We start from the raw sequence: 6,726 nt of genomic DNA, 5'->3' as shown, positions 1-6,726 counted from the left end.
AAAAAAGCCGGAAGTGGCGCTGTGGCTCAAGTGGTAGAGCGCTAGCCTTGAGCTGAAGAGCTGAGGGACAGCACCCAGGCCCAGAGTTCATGCCCCATGACCAGAACCAAAATAAAAAAAATACGCAAATTTGAAAACGAAATGCTTAGAGAAGAACGTGGATAGAATGAGAGAAGGGGAGGGATGAAAGGAGACGTGAAAAACTTAAAAATAAAAATGGTTAAAATATTATATAGGTATAAGGAGGTAGTACTGCTATTAAGGAATTTAAGTCTAAGAGGTTTTGAATTGAGTAATAAATTTCTGGGTTAAGTGTGTACACAATGGGGGATAAGGTCTAATAATCGACTACGGTATATCTGAGGATGAGCAGAACAGCAATTAAGTCACGTGAAGAAGAACAAAAGAGAAGAAAAGGTGAAAAGAATGAGAAAGAAAGAAAAAAGGATCAAAAGTTCAATAAAGCTAACAAAAAAATTTTTTAAAGAAAGAAAAACAAAGAGGAAAAAGAAGAAAGAAAAAAGCACACACACATATACCCCTAAAATAAAAATTATAAGAGGAAGAAAAAAAAGTTACTAGAAAACAATTTTTAAGTTAAAAATTAAAAATTAGAAAAAGTTTTAGAAGAAAAAAATTTTTTATAAAAGGTACCAAAAAAAGAGTTCTTTGATTTTTTTGGGGGGGGGATGGGAAGATCCTGTATCTCCCTTGTGTCCGTAACCAGCCTCTTGTTGGATTCTCTGGTCTGCTTGTTGTGTTTGAATTTCCTGTGGCTTGGTTGGTTTCTTAAGTCAGTATGTTTGCACAGGCAGATAAATGCTCTGCTTTACCCTGGATTTCGTGATCTTCTTTCCAGGCTAATTCAATGAGAGGGAGATCTGCTTTGAGTATCACAAAAGAGGGAGATGGCTGTTTCCTCAAGTTTGGAGATGCTGTGATGAGGCTAGATTCTGGGTAGAGTTGAGGCCTTTCAGCAAACAGTAGCTTTTCCCTGAGGGGAGAAACTCACAGAGCCCAGCCTGGAGCCATCCTAATGGTTTATGTTTACTGAATTTCAATTGATTGTCAAGGCTGCTATAGGGAGGGGCAGCCTCTGGCTCTGTTTACCCAATGAAGAAAGCCACTCCTGGGGCTGGCGGAGCTTGCTCTTCCCGGGCTGGGTGACTTTTCCCTGGGTGGAGCTGAGTCTGGCAGGTCAGTTTAGGTTCTTGTGACCTGCTAAATGACTCTAGTTTTCTTCCCAGGCCTGAGTTGGAGCTAGCTGCTCAGCCAGGCCTTTGTCAGTATCAAAGATGGAGATCTTGGGTAGTGGGGGGTGGAGGGGAGGAGTGGCCTTCCCTCCTCTGCTCCCTGAGAAGGACTGAGGATGTCAAGCTTCTACTCACACTGGAGTCTTGGTTCCTGGGTTGTCTCTGGTCTGTGATCTGCAGGATGAAGATGTCTGGTCCTTGTCAGTTCTTGCTGGTGTTGAGTAGAATCTGCTCGCCCGCCGCGTCTGGCTCCTTTGTTCCAGACGCTCTGTGGTGCAGGTATGGCGGCTACGGCCACCACTGCTGCTGCCGCTGCAGCTGTGGCTGCTGGCAAGTGCTCAGATCTGTCTCCTTGCCTGGATTTTCCCTCTCTGGTCTAACTCTCTGTACTGTAATGGCACACTTGGTGTGATTCTCTGGCTTAGGACTATTCACTGGAACTCTAAAACTGCTTTCTATAGAAGAGCTTGTTTAGCCTCCAGCTTCTCCTCCACCATCTTCCCGGAACTCACCCATAAGTAGTTTTGATCCAATATTGTAACAATTAAATAGACATTGGGTCATTATATGGTGAGACAAAAAACATGAATCTACAGTCCAATTAGCCAGCTGAAACTAAAAAAGATGAGCCCACATTAATTTCTTCAGCCCAGATGCATATGAACCATGGGCACATGGTAGGAACAACAAGTGGACAACAGAATTGTTATCTGGCCACAGCAAGTCTACCATAAATGTAATTGTTGGAAAATGACAGTAACTAATAGGCTACACTGATTTGGGAGAATAAGCAAATAAATAGCTTAATTTAATCAAGAAATCTTGATCAACTTGGGAGACACAAAGACCAGAAGGCTGGATGACAAGACATATAAGCAACTGTCTCAGTTTCATAATAAAGGATGTGACTGTGTTTGAAGTGGAGACAGGACAATATACTGCTCATCAGTATTTTTCTATAATAATTGCAGCATCTATAGGCACTTAGCCTTGGTGGTAGTTGTATTGTCCATCCTAGGTAAGCAACTATGATTATAAAGTCAATATGTTGTTTCTAAGCAGTACACAGGTGACTCACTTCTACTCAGAAGGCTGAGATCTGAGGAATAAAGTTTGAAGCAAGATTGGTAAGATAAATATGAGTGGTTTGTATCTCCAATTAACCACCAAGAAAAAAAGTCAGAAGTGGAGATGTTGCTCAAGTGGTACAGCAGAAGTCTTGGGTAAGAAAACCAAATGAGAGTAGGAGGACCTGAGTTAAAGTGCCAGTACTGGCACACACACACACATATATAATGTGTGTGTGTGTGCGTGTGTGTGCGATACAATATACATAGTAACAATATATATCATATATATTATTGCTTGTAGTGCATGTCATTAGGGAAACATTCACTTAAAATCACTTAGTAGTTGAAGAGTCTGTGCAGTAAAATGTTTTTGCTTTATTTTCAGAGTTGACTTTGTGCTGACTGCTCACAGTATTCTACACATTTTTGAAGAATCAGTTCAGCATCATGTATTTGGATAAGACTACAAAAAAACAATCATTTTGGTTTTGTCAAGATCTTATTTTCAACTTTGCTATCAGAAACTGCTTTTAGAAACATAAAGAAGTGATCTAACTTTTCCTAACAATATGAATCTGTGTTTAATTTTTTTAACCCCTAGTTTTTCAGAAGTGGACAAATAAACACGTGAGGAAAAACTAAAGACCTGAAAACATAGAGCTATCTATCTTCATTCCATGCTGGATCCAAATTTCTGTGCTATAATTATTCCCCATAGCTCTACCTTCTCCATCAGCAACATTGAAGGATAGTTCACTCAAGATGAGTTTTTTTTCTATTATTACTTCATCAGCAAGTAGGCTACTGGACAGAACAAGCCAGAATATGATGGCAAACTATTCATTTCTCAATTATGCCCACAACAACTTCCTGAGCATGAACAGGAAAGGAAGTTGGGTTTTTTTTTTTGGGGTCCAGTCGTTGGGCCTGAACTCTGGGCCTGAGTGCTGTGCCTCAGCTCTTCAGCTCAAGGCTAGCACTCTACCACTTGAGCCACAGCACCACTTCCAGCTTTTTTCTTTTTGCTTATGTGGTGCTGAGGAATCGAACCCAGGGCCTCAGGCATGCAAGGCAAGCGCTCTACCACTGAGCCAACTTCCCAGCCCGAGGAAGTTGGGTTTTTAAAAACGGTTTATGAAATGGCTGGTAATAACAGGACCAATGGTAAGAATATGTAAAGTGGCTATTTCTACACAGTGGCAGGATGACATTGATATGTTAAGTATTTCAAATTCTGTGATCAAACTGGAATAATATCAAAAGTGATTGTAATTGGAGGTGGTAGAATTCAATTTTCCTTGCATTATGGAGATTTCTCTGAGCAGGTCCAGGTTAACTGATTACTCTAAGTTTGATGACACACTGATTCTTAGTGCCAACAATGACTTCAGTCTGATGGCAACCCTTACAAATTGCTTCCTGTAAATTCTTTGTGAGAATAACAAGGAATTCATTTTGCTTAAGAGTGACTTTTAGCTAAAGGACTCCACCCAACAATCTGGATTTAATAAAAACAAAATATACTTTGATATTACAAACATCATTTTTTTCTGATGAAAGCTCTCCACATACATTTTTGTAAAAGCAAAGCATTTTCATATTCTACTCAGCGAAAGCCAGATGGATCCTTATGCATAGCCAGCAATTATTTATTTTATATGATAAGCTAGAAAGAAAGGGTGAAAGGGAATGAAGGTCACTGACAAGTTATATTTGTGCATGTGCATCTAAGATATTCAGGTTAATACTTACACAAAGCTTCAAAGCCATAACCAGAATAATGCTTGGCCATTCAGTCATTCATGTGTATTCATGTAGTCAACCTACAGTATTTATTGGACAGCAGCCACTATTGCACAAAGAAAATTAGGATATACTAGTAGAACAAATAATTACCTGAAGAAGACTTGATGTATTTAATGTGCAAGACAGAGTAATTATCTGCTTAAGAAAGGGTACTAAGAGCATTTATGCTCTTGTGGCTGGTAGTAGATAAAATCACACCAGTAAATGGCGTGGCATTGCACAGACATTGTGTATAATTTATTACCTAGTTTGTGAACTCAAATTGCTAGTGACTCAAATTTTCAAGGTGTTCCTGTACACCATGCAGGCAGAGAGGGAAGAAGCAGCAGAACCATCTAGATGAGACTATATAACCTTTAAGGTTATAGTCAGTGTCAAGATCCAGCATCCTTGGAACTTGAAAGACTCAAGACTTTGATACCATGTTTCTTTTCCTATTTGGTAATGTGGTCTTTGGCATGATTTAAAACATTATATGAAAGACTTTGAGTAGCTCAGTGGTAGAGTATGTGCTTAGCATGCATGAAGCCCTCGGTTTAACCTCTAGCACAAAAAGAAAAGAAAAAAGAAAAAAAGGAAACTAAAAAAGGACTTGTGGCCTTGTGAGGGAAACATTATAGGCTTCTTTGGAATAATCTCTCTGAAATTTTTCCTCTAATTTCCATTTCAATTTATCCTTCCTTCAACCTTTCCTTTTCAATGTTTTACATCTCTTGGTATAATCATCCTTCGTGGCATGTGGTTGCTTTCCTCATTTCCTTGATTTATGAGCCTTAGAGTTCACATAGTTGCTATCTTCTAGATGTCAGTTAAAACTATAACCATCACCTCTTCAGTATGGCAGAAGAAATAACTTTCTGGACAACCCTTGATCACAGTTGCTTATTATCAAAATTGTGCCTTTCAAGTCATTTTGTCTCTTTTCTCTTCTAAAAAGACAATGCAGCCAGGTATGATGGCACATGCATGTAAATACCAGCATTCAAAAGGCAGGAAGAGCATGAGTCCAAGGCCAGCATGGACTACATCATGAGGCACTGTATCAAAAGAAGGAGAGAAAGAAAAGGAAGAGGACAAAGAGCAGGAAAAGGAGAAAAGAAAGGATGAGAAAGTGGGGGTGGTGGTAGAGAAGGAAGAGGAGGAGGAGGAATAGCAGGAGCAAAAGGAGGAGGAGGAAATATTTTCATCTAATAAACACATGTTGGGTATTCACCATATGCCGGGCATTGTGTTGTGTAACCAGTCACTACAAAGATGTTGAAGATGCATGCTACATTTTACAGCACTTATAATTGAGAAGTGGACAAAGCACACACATAGCATTAAAACAAGCTGGACGAAGCACCATCTTTGCTCAAGTATCAGTCTCTTGTTTGGATACTTCAGGATGGTTGCACTGGCCCCAAACTTCAAGGGACAGGCAGGACTGCAACAGTTCAGAGACAGGAGAGCAGATACAAGATGGCCTTTTTCACTTATAATTTTATCTTCCTAGTATCGGAATTAGTTCAAGTTCTCCCAGAAAAACAGAGAAATAGGATTCTATACATATACTAGATAGGATTTGTGAAGAGAATTGGCTCACATGGAATGGAGGCTGAGAAGCACCATGTTTTGTGCCATGGTCTGTAAGCTGGAGAACCAGGGGAGCCAGTTATGTCATTCAGTCCAAGTCAAAAGGCCTGAGAACGAGAGAAGCTAATTGTGAAACTCTCAGTACAGTCAAAGGCCTACCAACTGGTTGTAGGTGGGGGCCATGCACTGGTATAAACCCCTGACTCCAGAACCTGAGATTCAGGAGCTTCATATCTGAGGCAGGAAAGATGGAAGTTCTAAAGCAAGAAGAGAGAATTAATTCTCCCTTCCCCTGCCTGTGTTCATTCTATCTGGGCCTCAGAGATTGGAACGTGCTTATTTGCACTGGTAGAGGTAGATCTTCTTTATTCTTTATTCAGCCTACTGATTCAAATGCTAATCTCTTCTGGAAACATCACCACCGAAGTAATGTTTGACCTGCTGTCTGGGTATCCTTTAACCCAGAGAAATGAACATTGAAAATTAACCATCACAATACCTTTTATAGTCCTCCCCATTTTTATATTCTTTAAATGAGGTTTTCCTAATATAAAACTATTTTTAACTCCTTTATTTTCACCAACACATTTTAATTTAAATCTCTAATAAATTTGCTTTTACTTAATCAACTTTACAGAGGGTTAAATAGGAATGTCTAAGTAGCAATAGCCACATGAACTTAGCAAAAACTTACTCCCTCAATTTTTTTTTTTTTGTGAAACCAGGACTTGAACTTGGTACCTGGCCCTTTGTACATTATCTGGCACTCTACCATCTGACCCATGCTTCCAACCCCAACTCCCTCAAATTTTGATGTTTTCATAAACCCAATGACTTTTTCTGTTCTCTTCTTGCATACAGACAATTATATGTAGATTTTTAAGAACCAGTATTTGATGCAGAAAACTAAAAGTGGACCCCAGCCTGTCACCATGCACCAACATCAACTCAAAATGGATTAAAGACCTTAACATTAAACCTGAATCTCTGAAACTACTGCAGGACAGAGTAGGAGAGACACT

Source organism: Dipodomys ordii, unplaced genomic scaffold (genome assembly GCF_000151885.1).
Source record: "Dipodomys ordii isolate 6190 unplaced genomic scaffold, Dord_2.0 Scaffold63, whole genome shotgun sequence".
Classification (NCBI taxonomy): domain Eukaryota; kingdom Metazoa; phylum Chordata; class Mammalia; order Rodentia; family Heteromyidae; genus Dipodomys; species Dipodomys ordii.
The sequence above is the reverse complement of the archived record's forward strand: the minus strand, read 5'-3'. Positions refer to the sequence as shown.